At 45.2% G+C, this 25,393-nt stretch overlaps 1 protein-coding gene and 1 non-coding gene across 5 annotated transcripts in view; one reads left to right on the forward strand and one right to left on the reverse strand.

Moving 5' to 3' along the window:
* Positions 1-25,393, reverse strand: part of CTNNA2 (catenin alpha 2) — a 1,145,386-nt gene that overhangs the window by 505,678 nt on the left and 614,315 nt on the right. The gene's annotated exons all lie outside the window — the stretch shown is intronic.
* LOC114805606 lies at positions 25,040-25,177 on the forward strand. Its single transcript, XR_003753577.1, has one exon. It is a non-coding gene; the product is annotated as a small nucleolar RNA SNORA7 (small nucleolar RNA).

Consider the following 25,393-nt stretch of genomic DNA (forward strand, 5'->3'; position numbering starts at 1 on the left):
AAGCAGATGGGCAAGTGAAAAGAGCATGGGGCAGAGCCAGAGGAGCTGGGTTCCAATCCCGACTCTGCCACTTGCCTGCAGTGTGACCTTGGGCAAACCTCCAAACTTCTCAGTGCCTCAGTTTCCTCATCTGTGAAATGGGGATTGAAACTTGTTCTCCTTTCTACTTAAGATTATGAGAGAGAGACTGATCTGTGGGATAGGAGCTGGGTCTGACCTGATTAACTTCTATCAACTCCAGTGCCCTTTATTGAGGCCACTGTAGCTGCTGGCAGAGAACGTGGTGTTCTAAGACACCCAAAAATAGTGCATTTCCTTTGATTCATGCCAACCACTCTATGGGCCATCATTAACATACAACCAATTGATTAATCATCAAATGTTATTTTGTAAAACTTAAAGCACTGTACTAAGCAGTTCAGAGAGTGCGATACACTAGATGTGGTAGTCACAATCCATGTCCACCAAGAGCTCTCAGTTTAGAGGGGGAGATAGGCATTAAAATAATTTACAGATGAAGGAAATGGTAAAGAATAAGGATATGCATGCTGAGGGGGTGGGGTGGAATGAATAACAAAGTGCTTAAGTCCATAGGTGATGCTGAAGGGAGGGCGAATAGAGTTTGTGAAGTGATATGCATCCCACAAATTCAGCAACTCACTCCACACCCCCCTTTTTCTATGAGTTGAACATAATGTTTATTGGTCTCTTCAAACTTAGGACACGTGCACAAATCTCACTTTAGGATGAACTTTTCAACCAGGCCCACACAGATAATAACACCATCAGGAGGGTTGCATTGGAACATTAACTCAAACCATTCCAGGGATTTTCCTCTGAGGAAATATCCAGGAATTAAGTTCTTCCAAAAGATCCTTTAATGGGTGAGATGAAAAGCTCTAAGAAGATGGGTGGATGTGTTTGGGGCAGGTTGGGATGGGGGGAAGGGGAGGGAGAGACAAGTTGGGGAAGGGGCTGAATAGGCTTCAAATTCTCAATGTGTGCTGTGGGTGGACTGCTCCATGGTCAGGTATTTTCATCCATGTTACATTTACTTTTCATTAAACATCTTCAGGATGGGTTCCTACTGCTGTCTGCTTGCTTAGTGTTTGGTTAAGCATCTTGGTGGAATACTCCATTCCACTCTCAGCCCCTCTTGGTGGTCCTGTAGCTGGTGTGCCTGTTAATGATAACTATAATAATAATAATAATAATGATATTCAGTGCTTACTGTGTTCCAAGCTCTGTACTAAGTGTTCAGGTACTTGGAAACAGTCCCTGCCATCTACAAGGCTCACCTGTCTACCATCTCTGTACTCTCCTAAATGCTTAGTTCAGTGCTCTGCAAAGAGTAAACACTTGATAAATACGATTGCTTGCACCTCCATTTTTCAGATGAGGAAACTGAAACACAGAGAAATCAATTGATTTGTACACTAGGCCACACTTCTCTGTGCCCTTTTCACAGAAAGTACATTATTGGGCAGATTTACTTGAAGAAGCTACCACAGTGGAAAAGGTCCTACCATTTCACCCTTGCGAACTCCGACAGTCTGATGTTTCCTGTGAAGGGGGTTTAACCATCAGACAGTATAGAGAGTGTCTTCATGTCTATAGCTTGGTGTCCTCTGTTGTTATGTGATACATAACGATAGCTTTGTAGCTCAGGATCCATTTTGCTTCTATATCAGCAATCATATTTATTTAGCACTTACTTTGTGCAGAGGACTGTACTAAGTGCTTGGGAGAATACAATATAACAAAATATCAGACATATTCCCTGTCCACAGTTAGGAGGACGTCCCTAGTAACTGGTCTCTAGTTACTGATCTCTAATGGCTCTCACTCATGTTTGAAAAACTACACTGAAAAGCCCACCTCGGGGTAGGAGGTGAAGAAATGGGGGGAGCTCTGAATTTTGAGCCCACAGTTGTGCCCTTCAGTGGCAAACGTTATGGCTGCTAAAATAAGTAATGGGCAAGTTGGAAAAGGTTCAGCATTGGCATTTGATTCATATTTTATATAGGATCAAATATGTCCATCACTAGGCCCACAGAGACAGACATCTCCCAATTAATTAAATGAAATGCCAGTGATCCTTTTCCCACCCCTTTCCTGTCCATCAACCACACAAACTTGCTGAATGAACAGACTGCCCAGGCCCTGGGCTCCAATACTGTGCCTCTTGGCAGGGGAGGGGAATTCTCAAAGACTTTACTTGATCATAGCAGAAAAATGAGGCAGGCATTTTGAGACAGAATCACCAGGGAGGAACAGATGTTGAGAGGTGATCTTGTCTAGGGTTGTCCTTCATTTTCCCATCCCCAACCCAAAATAGGTATCTTTGAGAGTATCTTTACTACCATAAAAGGTATCTTTGTAATTATATTTGCATGACTATCCCCATGGTTTTTGATGCTCTCAACCTCCATCCCCAAATCTATCTCCTTCTGCTGCTCCTCATGTCCATCTGCTAAGACCAGAAATGCCAACTCCCATGAAAATCCAACCCAAGAAAAGTAGGGAAGAGCACAGCATCTTTGGGAATTTCAATCCGCCGCCTACAGGAGAATCTTGATTTTATATATATTTATAGACAATTGTCCTTCGAATTCAAAGAGTACATCACTGACAGTGAAGTTCACAGTCCCTGCAGCATCAGGCACACAAAAAAGCTGTCCTTCATTCTGCTGTCAGGTTTGACTTTGGAGTGCCTGGTGAGGTTTCATCTTCTGCCTCCTTGTCTCTTTCACTTTGTGAGGAATTTGCTCAGAGAGCCACTCCCATCTTGATGACAGCGCACCTTGCAGGTCTGTCTTCAGCAACTGACTCCCAATTTTCAAAAGGTATACTGCACTGAATGAGGCTTTGCCCGAGGCTCCTTTTAGGCTGCAGAAACATAGGTAAGGGCTCTTATTGATCGTTCATGTATTTCACTCCTCTTCCTTACAGCAAGAGGGAAAAATAAACCATTCTCCTGCCATGAACAGCTCTCCTACTTTGAAAGATTGCCAGTGGAGAGGCTGCAAAGTCTCTAGTTTGCTGTTCAATTTCGAGGGTGTAGGATCCCCCTGCTTCGGGCTGACGTCTCCAGAAAAAGCAATGCAATTCCTGGCAACCAATCAGCTACTGTTCAAGGGCCACCCAATGCTCCCTGTCAGTAAATCACTCCTTGATGCTATCCTTAATCCCTCATGCTGCAACACACTCACTCCCTGCCAAGGTCCTGGGATTGGGAGATTTTCAGCTAGTTGCTAGGTTCATCGGTGAATGACATCCACACAGATGCTTTATTTTTTCCCTTCTGACTTCCCTTTTATCAAATGCTTTCCTTTTGCTGGTTTTCTCCCCACTCTGACAAAAAACTCCATTTCCCTATTTCAATCTCATCCTCCTTCCCACCAGATGTTTATCTATTAACTCTGGGTTTTTCTAATGGCAAATGGACTCCTCCTGGACTCCTCCTCTTTAAAAGATAATTTAACATTAATTCAAATATTGCAACAATAAATAAGACCAGCAATTGAAAGACTTTAAGTTTAACCCAAATTTGTCAGTCTTAAACTGTCATCTAGTTCAAGAACTCCAATTTTAAAAGATTAGAACTCTTTGAATGCCCAGGATTTATGCTGCCACTAGGTTGGGCATTACTTACAGAATGAAACATAGAACTACTTTCTAAAAAGATACATTACTATCTGGCCATCATATCTCCAGAGAATGGAAACTCCTTAAGGATAGGACTTGACTGCTCTGCACTCAAGGCACCAAATCAGCTTGCCCCTCCTCCGCCCTCCCCATCGCAACTCAACCTTACCTCACAGATCTCCTACTACAATGCTCCTGTAATAAATCAATCAATGATACTTATTGAGTGCTTAATGTGCGCAGAGCACTGTATTAAGCACTTATAGCAACTACTCCTCACTGAACCTCTTATTTGTCTCTTTCACTGCCAATTCCCTGTCCACATCCTTCTTCTGGACTGGAACTCTCTCCTACTTCATATCTGGCAGACCACCGGTCTCCCCATTTTCAAACCCACCTGAAATATCACAACTTCTCCAAGAGGTCGTCTTCATTAAGCCATTATTTCCTCTACTCACTCTCCCTTCTTTGTTGCCTAAACACTTGGATCTGTACGCTTTAAATCACTTGATATTCACCCCACTCTTAGTTCCAGATCACATAATGTCCATATCCTTATACTCTGCTGTTTCCCTTATAAGTACTTCGATTTAATGTCTGTCTCCCCAACTAGACTGTAAGATTATGAGTAATTCAATTTAATGTCTATCTCCCCAACTAGACTGTAAGATCCTTGTGGGCAGGGATCATGTTTATCAACTCTATTCCATTATACTTTCCAGCACTTAGTACAGTGTTCTGTGCACACACACATAGTAAGTACTCAGTAAATACCATTGATTGATTGATTAATTAGGTGAAGAGAGTTGAACATATTGTGGATACTTAACAGCCACAATATGTTCGTACCACTGTTGGGAGACTAGGACCTTGGCAATAGAAAATGAAATGCAAATCTAGTATGGACGCAGACCATTCAGTTACTTGTACAGCTAAATGAACATGTGTGGGGTAGCTGTAAACATTCAACCAGGTTAATAAATGGCAACCAATTCAACATACCCAGCAGCTTGAAATCCAACAGAACCGATAGCATGACTCAAACGCAAAAGGATCTTTGTGATATTTCCAACACCACTGCCTACTCAGCACAGATGCAAGCTATCATACCCAGGCACTTCATCCCTTTAACTCTTCTCATTTGAAGAGTTTCTTATTTTATCCCCAGTGGAGATTGCCTAATGCATTGTTATGTAGGATCTGAAATAATCAAACCTAGTGAGGTGAAAAAACTGAAGAATTCTTTCCCATCCAATTTATGTGCCCCAGACAGATGGAGACAGTTGGAGTTTTAGTGAAGGAGGCAGCACAGCTGAATATGTTTCCTTTTTCATCAAAACTCAGACAGGAAAGGGAGATTGTTTAATGTCTTTAGTTTGGAGATCAAGATGGAAACTGTTGTATTCCTAGAGTGTCCCAGGAGAGTGGAAAGTCAATGAATACCATTCCATTGCCAGATGTTTTCTTTCAGTGTCTGTCCTCCAGTGACAGGATGACATTCACCTGGCCTTCTACAAACATGCTTGATTAGAAGAATCTCTTGTTCAGCCTTTTGTGCTATTCCATCTCCTGCCATGGAGAAGAAAGGTGGGAGTGTGTTCTAGGAACATTCTTATCCCTATAAAGCCAACTCAGTGCCCAAGTAATCTGAGCCACAGGATGGGAGGGGGAAGGCCTCTGTCCCAAAGGTTCAGGTTTCCCCCACCCACCCATGGGTATTTGAGGAGGTTGAGAAAAACAATAAGACTTTATATCTCCCCACTTTATAGTTCCCAAACGTGACTTCATTCTATATTTACTGAGCGCTTACTGTGTGCAAAGCACTGTGATAATAATAATAATGATAATTATGATATTTAAGTGCATACTATTTGCCACTAATGATAGGAATAGTACAGGTAAAACATGGACTGGGCAGACCAGCAGCTAGATGTTCTTCCCCTTGTCTCTATTTATTGCCATTGCTCTTGTCTGTCCGTCTCTCCCGATTAGACTGTAAGCCCGTCAAACGGCAGGGACTGTCTCTATCTGTTGCCGACTTGTTCATTCCAAGCGCTTAGTACAGTGCTCTGCACATAGTAAGCGCTCAATAAATACTATTGAATGAATGAAAGATGGTTAGAAATCATAATGATAACGGAAGAACTGTTAGCAAGGTAACAGATTATGGCAGAAGACAGGACTTTCTGGAGAAAATATATCCCTAGAATTGCTATGAATTGAAAATGATTTGATGGCACTTGATAATAATAATGTGCCAGGTACTCTTCTAAGCACTGGGGTGGATACAAGCAAATTGGGTTGGACGTAGCCCCTGTCCCATGTGGAGCTCACACTCTCAATCCCCATTTTACAGATAACTGAGGCACAGAGAAGTGAAGTGACTTGTCTAAGGTCACGTAGCAAACAAGTGGCAGAAATCAGAATTAGAACCCATGACCTCCTGACTCTCAGATCCACACTCTCTCCACTATGCTTGGGAGAGTACAATATAACAATAAACAGACACATTCTCTGGTCACTTCAGCCCTTCTGCATATAAAAGTCATCGCAGCACTGTTGAAGCACTTACTGTGTACAGAGCACTATACTAAAGCACTGGGAGAGAAAACATGGGTGGGAATTAGTCACGGTCTGGGGCTCACAACCTAAGACTTTGAGTGGGTAGAAGAGATTGGAGACAAAGTAAGTTCAAAGTTGTGGTGGGAATGGAAGAGAGAGCGAGCATGTGCCAAGCAGTTTTAAGTATTCACAACTCTCACAGAACTTATATGCAAAGTGCAAATATCATATTACTTCTCCTATCTGTAAATATATTCTAGCGTTTATCTCCCCTGCTAGACCGGAGGCTCCCTGACAGCAAGGTTCACATCTATAAATTCTATTGTACTTTCCCAGGTGCTTAATACAGGGCTCTACATCAGGTGGTCAGTAAGTGCTATATACCTACTAAGCATCTACTATCTTCATAAGTTTAAAAGCTAGTCTTCCACTTCACATACTACTTGGAACCCAGGATGACCTTTAGAAATATCTGACATTACCTGCCTGCCTGCACTCATATTCACTTTTGAAAAACATTCTCCCAAAGTGGATTTACTCCATTTTTTTAGCAGGAGATTTACCCACAAAGCGGGCAAGGCCATTCATAGCCTTTACACATGCTACTCTCTCATTTCCCCTATCTAACTTATTTCAATGTCTGTTTCTCTCTCTAGACACTAAGCTCCTTTACAGCGGGAGGCATGTCTTCCAATTCTATTTTAGTTTCCTCTTCCAAGCACTTACTACATTGCTCTGCACAAAATAAGCACTCAGTAAATACCACTGATTGATTGATTAACCAAATTTGAGGCCCAGTATAGGGGTGAAAACTTTTCAGTCATTATGCAAGATTTCTAAAGCCATATCACAGAATATTTTGCGTTCAGTGTAAGCGAAGTCCTTCATGCCTCTACCCGGGGGGTAATTATGCGCAGAACAAAAATTAGACATTGAAAATATATACATACTTCTTTCTGGTAATTATTTACTAATGTTTAGCTAAGCAAAGAAACAGCTTTAACACTTTGCTTTCAATGAACAACCTAATCTAATTAGACAATTTAGCTGCAAATGAAAGTAACATTTTTCATACAGATCGTAATGACTATTTTAAACAAAGGAGGAATTTTGATTCTTGCAGAAAGAATAGAAAACAAATTAAAATGGCTAATCCTTAGTTATGCAATGTCTATTAAAAAATTACAGCAAGTCACGCTGTGAATTTAGTTAGTGCCCTATGATTAAAAAAATTCTTCCGTGGTAATGGACATTTCATTCAAGACAGCAGAATGATATTTTATGGAGTGCTGGAGGCTTTTAATTTCTTTACAGCACATTAAAATATAGTCAGTCTTTTCACCATTTTAACCTTGTTTAGCATAAATGGTTGTACTCTAAATTCATTGACTTAAATAGTCCACAGGAGATGTCATTAAGAATCACTGTTCAGAATAATTTTTCCCCACAAGTGTACAATAAATTAATTATTAATAATCATATGATTTATGGTCCTTTTTTAAGCCACTCTAAATTGCTTTACCTTAAGTGTCCTGAAAACTGAAAGACCCTCTGTCTGTGGTTAAAAAGGCAATTGTCTCCTGTATCTAACTTAAGGTAACTGTGCTACTGTTTTGTGAGACCTGGAAACTGTATACATTTCGGTGATCAGTTATTTTAATGAACTCAAAGACAAGGTATCTTTAGCTGTACATTCCCATTTTCTGATTAGGAAAAGTTTGTTTGGGGCATTCCAAGCCTGTTAGATTCTGACTTTTGGATTTTCTCAAACTACCAGAACGTCAGCTAGCTCTTGAATCTACTATGTTCCGAGTGAATCACTACAGTGGCTCCCAGTTCTCACAAACAGACAACCAATGGATGCATCTGGCTAGGCTGCTGCGCTGGGAAAAACTCCTGGGAAAAATGTAGCTTTTACCTCAAATCTGGATAGGTCAAATCAAAGACAAGCTCCAAAGGATTGAGAGAGTGCAGGTAGGCCTGACATTGTTGGAACCACTTACCCGGCTTCCTCCCAGGAATTCCAGCACTTGGGCCAGATGGAAAGAATTCTGTCAGTTTGCCTTCTGCTGGTCCTCCTTCTTCATTCGTCTGCAGGCCAGAGAGGGCAAGATGGGAAATTCAGACCCATCAACAGTCTGAGGTATCAGTTTAAATGGAATGGATTTCTGACCCTCCACAAAGACGCAGCTCCTCAGCCCAAATAACCTTTCTGCACTATACTTTACACCTTTCAAGTCTTATAAAGTTGGGCTTTTGGCTAATGAAGGAGTCATACAACATTTGCCCTGTTCAGATAGAGTTTATGTGGAGTTTATCCAGGACAGATGCAGTTAATCAGTTGATTATTCATTTTTTGAGTCATCTTTGCACAGAGGGAAAAACTAAAGGTTGGGAGGAGCTCAATGGAAAGAAGAGGACCCATCCCTGCCCAAAAGGAGCTTACTCTCTAACAGAAGGAGCACAGCAAAATGATCTGTGCATATTCATGGAAATGTCTGAAAGATATATCTGTCACCCTACTTTGAGTAGCTCAGCATTTGCTAATCTAGCTCCAGAAAATGAATCCTATATCTGTAGAAGTATTTCGCACTCTCAGTTTTCTGGCGGCATAAATGAATTCAAGTGGAGTCTACCAACTTATTGTCAATCTCCCCCCCAGAGAGAACTTTTGCTTTCCCCTTTAGTAAGTTCCTTTATTCTATCCAGAGCTCCTTGTAGGTTGGACCCCCTTGAAAAAGCCAGAATGTGAGCATGCCAGAGTGGAGGCAGACTCATCTGAGGGAAGCTTTCTCAGACAGCAGAACGATACCTGATGCCTGAGGACTTACTACCTGATAAACAGGAGAAAATGAAATAACAGCGACAGGCTGAAAGCTAAGGTAGTTGAAGAGACCACAATCTTTGGAAGCAATAAATCGTGTTTGTTGTGACCCCATTTACTCTTTATTCCTTCAAACTCTAAAAACTCCCTTTTTATTGAGTCCAAGAGTGGAAAGGTGACTTAAAAAGGCCATCCAATCCAGCCCTCTGCCTACTAGCATAGTCAACTGTAGTTGTGTCAGGCGCAGTCCACTGAGTTTTATTTCTTGGTGAAAATTGGAAAGGTTTTTATTCCTGTTTTTCCAGAACTAATATAATGGCTAATATATTGATTCCATCTGAGAAGCAGCCTGCCTTAGTGATTAGAACAGGGGCCTGGGAGTCAGAAAGTCATGGGTTCTAATCTCCGCTCCACCACTTGCCTACTGTATGACCTTGGGCAAGTCACTTCATTTCTCTGAGCCTCAGTTACCTCATCTGTAAAATGGGGATCGAGACTGTGAGCCCCACATGGGACAGGGCCTGAGTTCAAGCCCATTTGCTGTTTTCCAACCCAATGCTTGGAACATAGTAAGCACTTAACAAATACCAGTATTATAGAGAAGCAGCATCGTCTAGTGGCAAGAGCATGGGCTTGAGAGTCAAAGGACGTGGGTTTTAATCCCGGCTCTGCCACTCGTCTGTTGTTTGAACTTGGACAAGTCACTTAACATCTCTGTTCCTCAGTTACCTCATCTGTAAAATGAGGATTAAGAACTGTGAGCCTCATGTGGGACAACCTGATTACCTTTTATCTTCCCCAGTGCTTAGAACTGAGCTTGGCACATAGTAAGCACTTAACAAATACCATCATTATTATAATCATTATTATCCACCTCCTTCCCCTCAATCCTCTCTGCAAAGGGTCTCAGCCACTATCTCAAAGCATGGGAACAGACCTAAATCATGAAAGGTTTCAACAGTACAGATCTCTGGGAGGATGTGCCAGAAAGCCCAGAGGTCTGAGGCTTGGTACCTCAGAAGTGTTCCCTGTGTGTTTTCTCTCCTCTTAACTATTACAGAAAAGAGAAATGGTTCACCTGGCAAGATATGTGGATTGAGACCCATCTCTCCAATCAAGGGAAAGAGCATCTGAACAATGAGAGTGATAGAAAATTAAAGAATGTTCATCACTGATGCCAGAATGATAACAACAACAAAACCAGTAATAATATTAATAATATGGCATGTATGCAGCATCTAATATGTATCAAACACTCTTCTTAATCAGGTCAGACACATTCCTTGTCCCTCATGGGGTTCACAGTTTAAGAAGGAGGGAGGACAGGTATTGAATCCATACTTTACAGATATGGAAACTGAGGCACAGAGAAATTAAGTGACTTGCCCAAGATCACACAACAGGCAAGTGGAAGAGCCAACATTAGAACCCCCAACCTCTGAGTACTAGACCAGTGCTCTTTCCCATAGGTCACACCACTTCACATTTGTGCACATAGCAAAATACCAAAATACCCAAAATGCCATCATTATATATTTGTGCACATGTCCATGTTCACGTGTGCATATGCATAATGTTATACAGTATTACAACAAAAACTTTTTTTAACAAGGTGACCTGAGAAAAGCTAAACACACAAGGGACACTCAGTGGATACTGATGCATGCATGAATGAATAAATGAATGAATCAGTCAACAATCAACTGTATTAACTGAGTGCTTACAGTGTGCTGGGGACTGGACTAAGAGCTTGGGAGAGTAAAATCAAATGAAGTTGGTAGAAATGATCCCTGCTCACAAAGAGCATAGGGTCTACAGAGGAAGAGTCCACGTGTTCACAATTCCTATCTGCCAGGCATGCCACAGTTTGGAAGCTGTTGAATGATGCTTATTTGCCCTGATAACTTCCTTGACTAATCTTTCACTTTGCCCCCTATTCGTCCTATTGGTCCAATTTGCCCCCTACTGCATCGACTACGAACTTGTCATCACCCCCTAAATATCTAAGCATTCATCCCTCTCCCTCTCTCCCATAGTAGCACTTATGCAAAAATCTTATAACCCTGCTTCTTTCCCCTGCCTGTAATTTATTTTAGAGGCTGTGTCAAATGCTAGATTGCGAACCCCATGAGGACAGTAATGATAGTAATAATAATGATAATGGTATTTAAGTGCTTACTATGTGCCAAGTACTGTTCTAAGCCCTGGGGTGGATACAAGGTAATCAGGTTGCCCCACGTGGGCCTCACAGTCTTAATCCCCATTTTACAGATGAGGTAACTGAGGCACAGAGAAGTTAAGTGGCTTGCCCAAGGCCACCCAGCAAACATATGGCGGAGCGAGGATTAGAACCCTTGACCAAGACAGGGTTCCAGTCTGCGAACTCTACTGTATTGTATTCTCCCAAGCATGTAGTATAGTGCTCGGCATAGAAGAAACACTCAATGAACACTATTAATCAATCTTCATTTCCCTTCTCCCTCTTTCTTTCCTCCTGCCCCCCACCTCACACCCACCCTAGACAACAAATTATTTTTGCCAGCGAAATTTCATGCAAAATAGCCATGAACAGAATCCATCTCAATGAAACCGGTTGTACTATATTTTATCAAAAGAAGGAAGAACTATTCAAAGACTCAAACTATCTGTAAAAATTGTTAGCAATCAGGAAATCTGCAAAACTGTTTTAATGCTATTTGGATTCATTACAATCGGTGAAATTTCTGGTCACACAAGATATATCTGTGAATGTCCCTCCCCAGATGGTTAAAACATTTCAGAACAATGTACGTTTATAAATTGAAAATTAATGAGAAAACATGTTTAAAAATTGACTAGAGTCACCCAAGGGTTTAAAAACATTTAAAAATGCATACAGAAATCACTTGGTTATGCAGTAGTCCTAAGCGACAAACAAGTCATATTATTTCTTAAAATGATTCTTGTTGAATTAACTTTTCAACATATTGGTTATTACCACTGAATGCCAACATCATATCTCAAAAATCTATTAATACAAATGATAGTCCCTGGGGGAAAAATTAATTTGCAGCTTTCCTACTTAAGGTAAATGACCCAGAGCAGAGCATGGATATTCCTTGAGAATGGCTTCGTTATGCAAACGGAAGTCTTAATTTGCCAAGAGGAAAGTCCCTGGATGCAGGTCCCCAATTCCCAGTTGGTCAGGCCTAACCTAACTGCATCACCTAAGGTAGATAATAAAATTATTTCCTGGGACATAACTCGGCTTACTTGGTTTCGGGTTTCGGTTCTCATTTCTCCACATCACTTTTTTCCAGCCACTTTGTCACTCTGCAAAAATCTCCCTCTCCTCTCAAATAATCTCCTCTCCTTTGGTCCAGTGTACTTCATCCAGGAAGCTGACCCTCAAATCCTTCTGGGAAGATGAAAGGAGGTATCCTGTGCAGCCTCATCGCAGACAGGATTTCCTCTTTTCCCCAGTTTCAGGACCAGCTGCTGCCAAATCACCATCTGGAACTGAGGAGGCGAAGGCCACGTCTCATCTCTGTCCAGGCATCCAACAAACTGATGCTTTTATCCATTGATGACCAGCTTTGTAAATACCACCACCACCAAGACCCATGTCTTCATCATTACTAAAAATCATGTCAATAATCCTGACATTTGCTAAGTGTTTATTATAGCCAAGCACTGTGCTCAGCACTGGGGTAGACATAGGATACTCAGATACAAGACGATTACTTCCCCCTCCTCTGACTTTCAAAGCCTTATTAAAGGCACATAGCCTCCAAGAGGCTTTCCCTGATCAAACCCTCTTTTCCTCTTCTCCCATTCCCTTCTGTGTCGCCCTGGCTTGCTCCCTTTATTAATCCCCTTTCCCAGCCTGCAGCACTTAGGTACATAATCATAGTTTATTTATTTATATTAATGTCTGTGTCCCCATGTAGACTGTAAGCTTGTTATGGGCAGGGAATGTGTCCATTACATTGTACTCTCCTGTGTGTTTAGTACAGTGCTACGCACACAATAAGAGCTCAATAAATATAATCGACTGACTGACTGACTGACTGACACAGTACCTATGACACGTAACCCACGGACTACCATTTCACTAGCTGAAGACCAAGACCAATTAAATAAGTAGCTTTATTGATGACAGGCAGAATTACCTGGCTTCCCAAGGGCCAGACAAGTAGTGGAAGGGGCCCACATAGAGGTAATAGTTGAAGCCTTGGGAATGAAGGAGTTCTCCAAGGCAGTGGGTGTAGACAGGTAAAAGAAGAGGCCTCAGAACTGAAACTTGAGGGACCTCCCCCCCCAGTTGTATCTACCCCAGTGCCAGAACAGTGCTTGGTACATAGGAAGAGCTTAACAAATATCACAATTATTAATGTTAGTATCAAGTGATGGATAAGCAGACCCAATCTATTTGATGTATAATAATCAATCAATCATATTTACTGAGCATTTACTGTGTGCAGAGCCCTATACTAGGCATTTGGAAAAATACTATACAATAGAATTGGTAGACATTTCCCCTGCCCACAATCACTCAATCACATTTACTGAGTATTTACTGTGTACAGAGTACTATACTAAACCTTGGGGAGAGTACAATATAACAGAGTTGGTAAACACATTCCCTGCCCAAATGGGAAGCTTATAGTCTAGGGGGATCTTACAGTCTAGAAATAAGAAGAGAGTGAATAAGCAAAAATGATCAAAAATAGCTGTCCAGTCAACATCTACTAACTAAACCAGTGTATAAATAAGTGCTGAAGTGGCTGATGGGACAGCTAGAGCCGGGAGGTGGGAAAATTGCTTGACTTTTCCCAGTCTATTCTCTATTTCCAGTTTCAGCTCAGCTCCAAGTACTGTTGTGCTACTTCTGCCATAAAAATCCTTTCTGGGCACACTGGGATAGCTCGTATTTGCATGTCAAACCTGCCACCCATTCCCATGTGACTGCTCACTTTTTCAATACAGAGCCCCTTTCAGATCTGAGGGTGCAATAGGTAGCTTTAGAAATGTTCCTAGTCAACCTTGACCTTGGAGGACTTTGCTTCAAAAACAGATTCATCCCACATGGTGACTTGATCACCAACACTGGAAGGGACCTGAATCTTGAGAATTATTGGCAGGGAAAGGTTAATCCCAATATCCATCCCTTTCTGAGCAAACGTGGAGCATATTGACTTATCCCCAACATTCTGCTTCATCAGAAAAATAAATATTAGGTAATGGGGCAATATCCACAACCTACGCAGTGGTAGGTGATGGATTAGGTCATCGTTCATGCCGGGAATCACAAAATAATCCATTCTCGAGCTCTGCTCTGAAGTAAAACTTCCTGGACCGTCACTGGCTTATTTGCCCAGGAACATCACTGAAACTGGTTTCCAAATACTGGTTGCCACAGAAACCATACCCTGGTGGACAAGTGATACCGATGGACTCAAGGGCTGATCAAGTCCTCACTCTAGGCTTCAAGGCTCTCCATCACCTTGCCCCTTCCTACCTCTCCTCCCTTCTCTCTTTCTACCGCCCACCCCGCACGCTCCGCTCCTCTGCCGCCCACCTCCTCGCCGTCCCTCGGTCTCGCCTATCCCGCCATCAACCCCTGGGTCACGTCCTCCCGCGGTCCTGGAACGCCCTCCCTCCTCACCTCCGCCAAACTGATTCTCTTTCCCTCTTCAAAACCTTACTTAAAAATCACCTCCTCCAAGAGGCCTTCCCAGACTGAGCTCCTCTTCCCCCTCTACTCCCTCTGCCATCCCCCCTTTACCTCTCCGCAGCTAAAGCCTCATTTTCCCCTTTTCCCTCTGCTCCTCCACCTCTCCCTTCCCATCCCCACAGCACTGTACCCGTCCGCTCAACTGTATATATTTTCGTTACCCTATTTATTTTGTTAATGAATTGTACATCGCCTTGATTCTATTTAGTTGCCATTGTTTTTACGAGATGTTCTTCCCCTTGACGCTGTTTACTGCCATTGTTCTTGTCTGTCCGTCTCCCCCGATTAGACTGTAAGCCCGTCAAACGGCAGGGACTGTCTCTATCTGTTGCCGACTTGTTCATCCCAAGCGCTTAGTACAGTGCTCTGCACATAGTAAGCGCTCAATAAATACTATTGAATGAATGAAAGTGAGACCTTTCCGATCATTGTTGAAGTAGAAAACTGGTGAATTCTAACCAACAACAAGAACTTGTGAACATCAGCAATGTTGGGGTGTCATGGGGGAGGTGGAGCAGGAAGGAGTAGATCTATAACTGAAGGCCAAAGTAGATCAGCTAAACCACGCCTTCCTTTGCCATTCTGCCTGCTGCTGCTGGCTATTCTCTGGCTAGGGTGGTGACATGGGGATGGCAGGAAGTGGAGCTCCTTTTCCCTTGGTAGAATCACTCTAATATGATGGGGTGTGGGGAGTGGGGTGACACTGCCTCTTCCCCAAAGCAACGCTGTGGTCCAGTGGGAGGACACAGACCTCCGATTTAGAGGACCTGGGTTCTAATTTCTGCTCTGTCACTTAATTATTGTGGTTTTCCTTCTGTGTGGCCTTGGTCACACAAGTGACTTCTCTGTGGTTCAGTTTCCTCACCTGTAAAATGGGGATTCAATGCCCATTCTCCCTCCCACTCAGAATGTGAGCCCCATGTGGTATGGGGGTTGTGTCCAATCTGTATCTATTTCATATCTTTGTTAGTACCTAATGCTGTGCTTTGCACTAGCAATAGCTTAATAAATACCATAATAATGATTAATTACTAAGTCCAGGGAGGGGTGAGATATTTACAGAGTTGGAGCCAGGCTAGCTTTACAAAATCCAACAGGAGTCAAAGACATAGATTTGGAGACTCCTAGTCATTTGTCCTAGTGGAAAGAGCAGGGGTCTAGGAATCACAGGACCTGGATTCTAATTTGACTGCCAATTGCTCTGCCAAGTGCCTGCTGTGTGACCTTGGGCAAGTCACAACTTCTCTGTACATCAATTTCCTTCTCTGTAGATCAATAAGGATTCATTACCTGCCTCCTTCCTACTTAAGACTGTGAGCCCCAACCAGGACAGAGATTGTGTCCCACCTAATCAGCTGGTACCTCCCCCAGCACTTAGAACAGTGTTTGATGTGTAGTAAATGCTTAACAAGTACCATAAAACAAAGGAGCAATGGTTGAGATGTGGTGTTGGGCACTTGACAAAATAGACTGGATCATTAACATTTTTGAATGGAGAAATTTGAAGTCCTTCTCCACTGCTGCTGATTCCATGGTGTTTTGCCTCAATCTGCCACAGTCATAAGACTGGGTCACAACAAATAAAGGAACACAAAAAGACCAATATGTGTGGAGTGTGGTTGGGATTGTGGGGCTCGCTTTGGCCTTTTCAGCCACACATACATTTATAGGTGAATTTCACCATCTAGCATGTCTTCTCCATGAATAAAAGATAACTCCCTGCCTTTCTATATACATATACACATAAACACATACACATGCACATTACTAACACACAGAATATGTGGTCAAAAACAGCAGTGACTCATCAAATTCAAAGTTCAGGTTTACGATGGGTGTAAAATGAGTGTAAGACCTGTTATCATTCCAATACTTTTCTTAACACTTCTCCCTAAAATTTCTTCTAATTAAACCCTCTTTTCCCTGGCTCTGTCTCCCTTCTGGAAACTTGGTTCAGTGACCTTTGGGCATTTGATTTCCACCCCCACCCTCAATCCCACAGCACGTGTGTACATATCTTTAAATCAGACATTATAAATTATTTATTTATATTCACATCTGTCTCCCCCTCTATACTGTAAGCTTGTTATGGGCAGGAAATGTATCTGCTAACTCTGTTAGTTAACACTTAGTACAGTGCTCTGCACATAGCAATCATTCAGTAAGCTCTTTAGCAGCTTTTTGGCCGCCGACCCCCGACTCATCCACGCCAGGACCGCCTCTCTCTCCCGTGAAGCTGAGCCTTGTGACCACCCGGACCCTTGGAGCCATTACCACGTGGGCTCGGGATCTCTGCTCCGCTGGGGCGCAGCCTTGGCCCTCCAGACCCCGATTCCTGACAAGCCCTTCAGCTGCTGCTCGCCGACTCATCCACGCCTCCACCGCCTCCCCCGGGGAGCTGCGCCTTGGACCGCCCTGACCCGCGTCCGCCTCATCCTTTCGCAACCTGGACCTCCACACCCCCGCTCAAGGACTCCGACACTAAGGATCTTCCCCCCCGCCTCCACAGACCCCCAGCCACCAGCCCCCATTCTGCCCCCCTGCTCGGCCCTGGGGACATTGTGCCCCCCTGATCGGGCCCAGGGACATTGCGCTCCCCTGCTCGACCCAGGGGACATTGTACTCCCCTGCTCGGGCCCGGGGACATTGCACTCCCCTGCTCGACCCTGGGGACATTGTGCTCCCCTGCTTGGGCCCAGGGACATTATGCTCCCCTGCTCGGCCCTGGGGACATTGTGTCCCTCTGCTCGGGCCCGGGAAATTGTGCTCCCCAACCGATCCCCCAACTCCGCCTGAAGCGGCCATTTTGGGAAGCCCTCACTCCCTCTTCCCCAGTGAGGTGATTCATCTCTCCCACCCCGGCTTGGCCCTGGGTGCATTGTGCTCCCCTGCTTGGCCCTGGGGACATTGTGTCCCCTTGCTTGGGCCCGGGGACATTGTGCTCCCCTGCTCGACCCTGGGGACACTGTGCCCCCCGCTTGGGCCTGGGGACATTGTGCTCCCCTGCTCGGCCCTGGGCACATTGTGTCCCTCTGCTCGGGCCCGGGGACATTTTGCTCCCCAACCGATCCCCGAACTCCGCCTGAAGCGGCCATTTTGGGAAGCCCTCACTCCCTCTTCCCCAGTGAGGTAATTCATCTCTCCCACCCCGGCCCCGGGTGACGATGTCCTTGTTTTCACCATGTTACCTTACCTTAGCCTCCGCCTACGCCCGCAACGACCCCGGACAACCTCAGGGCCCCCATCGCCGCCTCAGAGACATTTGGTCATGAGCTCCGGGACTCTCCCTGCCGCTAGCCGCTTGACTTTGAGTTTGATCAAGTCGACCCTTAATCAAGTTGACCCCCGACCCTGGTCACTGCCCGCTTATTAACACTATTGTATTGTATCATACTGTATCATGTTGCTATATTACCAATTTCACTTGTTATTGTTTATTGTCATCAGTGCTGCCACCCACCTCTCTGGCCTCACCAGCCGCTTGACTTTGAGTTTGATCAGGTCGACCCTTAATCAAGTCGACTGCCGACCCTGGTCATCACCCGTTTATTAACACTATTGTATTGTATCATACTCTATCATGTTGCTATATTACCAATTTCGCTTGTAATTGTTTATTGTTGTCAGTGCTGCCACCCACCTCTCTGGCCTCACCATGTCCCTCTACCCACCCCCCCGCTCCTTCCTATCCTCCCCTTCCCCTTCCCCTCTCTCCCTCAGCTCTTTCCCGCTCTCTCCTCTGCCTCCTCCCCTCCTCCCCTCCCCAGCCCTAGAACCCCGCTTTACCAGCACCACCCTTCTTCCCCCTCCCCCTACTCTCCCCCCCCCACCAAACCCCCTCCTCACCCCCTCCCCCCTTCCCTCTTCCCCACCCACACCCCATCCCAGTCCTCCTCCCCCCCACCACTCCTCCTCCCCCTCTCCCCATCCAGGGCCCCGCCACCTCCTTCCCATCCAAACCCTCCCCTCCCCCCGCTCTCCCCCCTTCCGCCCCTTGCACCCACAGCTGATTTCAAGTGTGGCCTCTGGAACCCCCGCTCAATTACAGGTAAACTACCTTTCATCCATGACCTTTTCCTTTCCCGCTCTCTCCTCCTCCTCGCCCTTTCGGAATTGTGGCTCACTCCCAAAGACACGGACTCCACTGCTGCTCTCTCCGGCGGTGGCCTCTCCTTCTCCCACTCCCCCAGACTCACCGGAAAGGGAGGAGGTGTCGGCTTCCTCCTCTCACCTCGTTGCCGCTTCCGCACTATCCCTCCTCCCCTTCCCTCTCCTTCCTCTCCTTCGAAGCCCATTATCATTCGCCTCTACCACCCCCTCCAGATACTTGTCGCTGTCATCTACCGCCCTCCTGGTCCCACCTCCGACTTCTTCAACCACCTAGACTCCTTCCTCACCTTCCTTCTCCTCTCTGCCCACTCTGATCCTCGGAGACTTCAACATCCACATGGATGTACCCGATGACTCCTCTACCGCCCGCCTGCTATCCCTCCTCGACTCTGCCGACCTCTTGCTCCACCATACTGCACTCACTCACCAACTCGGTCACACCCTCGATCTCGTCATCTCCTACTGCTCCAGTATCTCCTCCCTCACCAACTCTGAAATCCCTCTCTCTGACCATAACCTTCTCACCTGCTTCATCTCTCACACTCCCTCCCCCGCAAATCTTTGCTACTCCCCCACAGAGACCTCCGCTCTCTTGATCCCATCCGTCTTTCCAAAAGCATCTCTCCCCACCTTGCCGCCCTGTCCTCACTTCCCACTCTCGATGATCAGGTCTCTGCTCTCAACTCCACCCTCTCTACTCATCTCGACTCTCTCGCCTCCCTTTCCCACCGCCACTCTCGCTCCACTAACCCACAGCCCTGGATCACCTCCTCTGTCCATCTCCTACGCTCCTATGCTCGAGCTGCTGAGCGCTGCTGGCGAAAGTCCAAGCACCAAGCCGACCTCATACGTTTCAAATTTATCCTTTCCTGACTTAACTCTGCCCTCTCCTCCGCCAGGCAAAACTTCTTCTCCTCCCTCATCGACACCCATGCCCATCACCCCCGCCAATTGTTCTGGACCTTTAACTCTCTCCTTAGGCCCCCTGTTCCTCCCCCTCCCCCATCTCTCACCCCCAATGATCTGGCCACCTACTTCATCACAAAAATCAACACAATCAGGTCTGAGCTCCCCAAAGTCACCCCTTCCCCTCTCCCCTCCCCCCTCCCCCCCACCAACCCTCTCCCCTACTTTCCCATCCTTCCCTGCAGTATCCTCAGAGGAGATCTCCTCCCTCCTCCCAAGTGCCACCCCCTCCACCTGCGCCTCGAACCCCATTCCCGCTCACCTTATAAAAACCATCGCCCCTGCCCTCCTCTCTTCCTTAACGTCTATCTTTAACCACTCAATCTCCAATGGCTCCTTCCCCTCTGCCTTCAAACATGCCCATGTCTCCCCCATCCTAAAAAAACCCTCCCTCGACCCCACTTCCCCTTCCAGTTATTGCCCTATCTCCCTACTACCCTTCCTTTCCAAAATCCTAGAACGAGTCGTCTACACTCACTGCTTAGAATTCCTTAACTCCCATTCTCTCCTGGACCCCCTCCGATCTGACTTCCGTCCCCTCCACTCTACCGAGACTGCTCTCTCTAAGGTCTCCCATGACCTCCTTCTTGCCAAATCCAATGGCTCCTACTCCATTCTAATCCTCCTTGACCTCTCAGCTGCCTTTGACACTGTCGACCATCCCCTCCTCCTCCATACCTTATCTCACCTTGGCTTCACGGACTCCATCCTCTCCCGGTTCTCCTCTTATCTCTCTGGCCAGTCATTCTTGGTCTCCTTCGCAGGCGCCTCCTCCCCCTCTCATCCTTTAACCACAGGAGTTCCTCAAGGGTCAGTTCTTGGCCCTCTTCAATTCTCCATTTACACTCACTCCTTTGGTGAACTCATTCGCTCTCACGGCTTTGACTACCATCTCAACGCAGATGACACGCAAATCTACATCTCTGCCCCGTCCTCTCCCCCTCTCTTCAGGCTCGCATCTCCTCCTGCCTCCACGACGTTTCCACCTGGATGTCGGCCCGCCACCTAAAACTCAACATGAGCAAGACTGAGCTCCTCATCTTCCCTCCCAAGCCCGGTCCTCTCCCAGACTTCCCTATCACCGTGGAGGGTACGACCATCGTTCCCGTCTATCAGTCCCGCAACCTCGGTGTCATCTTTGACTCATCTCTCTCATTCACCCCACACATCCGATCCGTTACCAAGACCTGCCGGTCTCACCTCTACAATATCGCCAAGATCCGCCCTTTCCTCTCCACCCAAACGGCTACCTTACTGCTACAGGCTCTCGTTATATCCCGGCTAGACTACCGTGTCAGCCTTCTCTCTGTTCTCCCTTCCTCCTCTCTCGCCCCACTCCAGTCTATTCTTCTCTCCAATGCCCAGCTCATCTTCCTGCAAAAATGTTCTGGGCATGTCACTCCCCTTCTTAAACACCTCCAGTGGTTGCCTATCAACCTCCGCTCAAAACAAAAACTCCTCACTCTAGCCTTCAAGGCTCTCCATCACCTTGCTCCTTCATACCTCTCCTCCCTTCTCTCTTTCTACTGCCCACCCCGCACGCTCCACTCCTCTACCGCCCACCTCCTCACCTTCCCTCGCTCTCGCCTATCCCGCCGTAGACCCCTGGGCCATGTCCTCCTGTGGTCCTGGAATGCCCTCCCTCCTCACCTCCGTCAATCTAATTCTCTTCCCCTCTTCAAATCCCTACTTAAAGCTCACCTCCTCCAAGAGACCTTCCCAGACTGAGCTCCTAACTTTTTCCCTCTGCTCCCTCTAATAATAATGTTGGTATTTGTTAAGCACTTACTATGTGCCAAGCACTGTTCTAAGCACTGGGGTAGACACAGGGGAATCAGGTTGTCCCACGTGGGGCTCACAGTCTTAATCCCCATTTTACAGATGAGGTACCTGAGGCACCAAGAAGTTAAGTGACTTGCTCACGGTCACACAGCTGACCCCCTTCACCTCTCCGCAGCTAAACTCTCTTCTCCCTCCTTTCCCTCTCCTCCTCCTCCTCTCCCGTCCTACCCCTTCAGCACTGTACTCGTCCGCTCAACTGTATATATCTTCATCACCCTATTTATTTTGTTTAATGAGATGTACATCACCCTGATTCTATTTATTTGCCATTGTTTTTATGAGATGTTCTTCCCCTTGACTCTATTTATTGCCATTGTTCTTGTCTGCCTGTCTCCCCCGATTAGACTGTAAGCCCGTCAAAGGGCAGGGACTGTATCTGTTGCCGATTTGTATATTCCAAGCGCTTAGTACCATGCTCTGCACATAGTAAGTGCTCAATAAATACTATTGAATGAATGAATTGACACTGATTGATCGATTGTTCTATTCCTACGGTGCTATATGTGGTATGACCTAAACATGGAACTAATCAGAGCTAGTCTCAAGCCAAGCTATTTGAGCAAAGCTCAATTTTCAAACTTTGAGATGCAGTGAATGCCTACTCCATGCAAGCGCTAATCTATTTACTGAAGCATTCGGGAAAATAGGATCCATGTTGGCCATTTACAAGACCAAAGAACTTCATCAAACAGCTCCTACTGAGCATATGCTAACCCTGGCAACTCAGAGGCATGGCAAGAACCCGGCATATTTCCTGACTCTAGGAAATCTGCAGAAGGCTATCACTGAAGAAATTCAGTACTGCCTCTAAAGCAATAGGACCCCTCCGGATATAAGTGTTTGGGGACTTATGAAATCAGATCTGGAATCAAAATCACAGTTTACCAAGCAATCATGGAGCTCCAATTTGCTTTATGGAGCTGAAATATGAGAACCATACTGAGGACACCTGGAAAAATATTCACAGCCCAGTATACAAGAAGACATCTGAGTTCCAGGTTCGGGTACATATGAACAGGTGAGCCCCCCAGGACTTGATGTGACAATTTCTTAATGCCGGCTCCGCTCTCCAGACTTGGCTTGCAACCACTGCCTGATGAGTTAATTCACGGGAGAAATTTAACAAGGCAGTGGCAAGACTTCTGAGAGGGTCTGCAGCCCAACTTTGCAAAAAGCAAAATGAGTGTAGTTTGGGAGACCCTTTTGTCTAATATCACTCGATATGGAGAAGAAAGGTGGGCAAAGGGCCCAGATTTGGGAATCCTTTTACTGTCAAAAGGGAAGAGAGAGAGGGGCTGAATCTGAAACACCTTCTGCTTACTGAAATATTTTTCCCAGAAGCAACAAACTCTGCCAGGCAGGGCTAGGCCTTAGCCAAAAGCAGGTCCACAAACAGCTCCCATGAAAGCCAAATCCTCTTCGCCTCTGGGTTTTTGCTGCTGTTGCTGATAATTTAAATGGATTAATTCATTTTACATTTCAGAACAGGCCTTCCAGTCAGATGAAAAAAAAAAAGCCCAGCTTCAAAGGGGAAATGACTAAAATGGAAACGGATTTGGTGAATAATGGCTCCAGGCTTGACTTTTTAAAAAAATTATTCTAGTTCATTTGAGATCAGCAGATTGCAAACATGGCGCTAGGTGTCAGTGGATCCAATCTTGTCAGTCCAGGTCTCTGAGAACCTTTCTGACAGGGCTGTGCTCTCATCTACCTCTCGCTGCCCACAAATCCTCAACATTCTTTTTCATAACTAGTCCTAAAAGCGGGAAATAAACACGATACAAATGGGAGTTGGTCTCCGATTTACCAGACCGTTTAACGCTTGCATTTTATTTCTTTTCAAAATCAGTTCTCTTTTATAACCGGCTTCACCCCAGCAGTAAGGGGCCAGAAGTACATAAACACATCAGGATATAAAGTTAAATGACGCTTGTTGGAAACGAAGCACTAGTTGGAGCCTTCTCTGTTACGGCCGTTGAGAAAAATGAGGATGCGGCAATTTTTCCCCAATCGAAGTTAGCTTTGCCTTATTCAGACTTGGGGCCTGCTCAGAACTTCATCAGCCTCATCATCAGCCTTCAGTCTCCCAGATAAAATAGCCACGTAAGTAATCACAATCTCAAGGAGGAAGCATTGCTCTACATTATTTTAAGTTTCTTGCTGATGCCTGCATCGATATCCTTCATCCAGAATGAGAAGACTTAGCCGTCTTGGGCTTGACTGCAGGCAAGGACAGATCATTATTTGAGCATTTTTGCAGCCTCTGTTCTGGGAAAACAGAACTGCGTCAGATAGTTTTCCCAATTGGAACTGTGTCCATCAGACCTTGACAAAATGATAATTCCTTTTCAAAACCGGCTGAGACTAAAGCAAATGTGTGGGTGGAAGGTACGGCTAGAGAACATTCAAAGAAATCTAGAGCAAAGTCGAACAGTACCAAGGACTCTTGATAAATGGCAGCACTGAGGAAAGAAATGCTTATTCACTGCCCAAATGCTGGGCAATTTATTTTACTCCTTCAGATGCTGAATCCTTCAAAACTGGCTGGAATTTAGAATGCTCTGAATCTAATTATTGGAAGTATGTTTAATCAAACCTCTGAAGTTTCTTTCAGACTAATACTGAAGTTTAGATTAGATTATACGTCTCTGCCATTCAAATATGGTAATACAATTCCAGAGTCCAGAGAAAAAGTAAATAGTTTAAACTGACATTACATATTTGATCAAAATTCTCCTCAGATGATTCCCTCTTACCAAATCATTGAAAGCCAACCTAATTTTCACAAAGAATACATGAGGAGAAAGAGACTGTGGGTAAAAATCATGACCCAAAATATCCAGAGTAAAGAAGGAGGACACACACTGAGAAGCAGCATGGTCTACTGGAAAGAATGTGAGCCTAGAGGTCAGAGGACTTGAGTTCTAATCATGGCTCCACAAATTTCATTCATTCAATAGTATTTATTGAGTGCTTACTATGTGCAGAGAACTGTACTAAGCGCTTGGAATGAACAAGTTGTCTGCTATGTGATCTCAGTTAAGTCACTTCACTTTTCTTTGCCTCAGTTACCTCATCTGTAAAATGGAGATTAAATGTCCTTTCTACTTAGGCTGTGTGCCCCATGTGGGTCAGAGCGGTGTCCAACCTGATTAACTCATATCTACCCCACTGTTTAATATAGTGCTTGGCACAAAGTAAGCACTTACCAAATACCATAATTAGCTTTGATTTTTTATAGTGGAGGGCAGCTGTCATCCACCGATAGCAATGCCACTTAAGTGCAGCAGCCACCAGTATGCTGCTTCGCACATGACAATATTCTGAGCTGTGTGGCCCAGTTGGTAATAATAGGCTCCACGAAAGAAACCACCCTCTCAGGGTCACACCTGAAGAGTTCCCAGTACTCTACCAGTCTCGACTACAGGAGGGAGAGTCAGGCAGAGGCATATTCATTTCATTCCTAGCTTGGGCAGTGGTTAGCGAGTGGAAGGCAATCTGCTACAAGTCAAAACTCACCTGTGCTGGGCAGCAGAGGCATGGGAGAGAATCAAGGGTTGAAGATTCAGGTTCACTGAGGGGAAGAAGGCAATAGTTAACCACTTCCATATTTTTACCAAGAAAACTCTATGGGTACACTACCAGAATAATTGCAGGTGGAGGTGGGGCAATCTTGGAGAGATGTGTCCATGGCGTCGCTAGGGGTCGAAGATGACTCAACGGCA

Source organism: Ornithorhynchus anatinus, chromosome 18, assembly GCF_004115215.2.
Source record: "Ornithorhynchus anatinus isolate Pmale09 chromosome 18, mOrnAna1.pri.v4, whole genome shotgun sequence".
Classification (NCBI taxonomy): Eukaryota; Metazoa; Chordata; class Mammalia; order Monotremata; family Ornithorhynchidae; genus Ornithorhynchus; species Ornithorhynchus anatinus.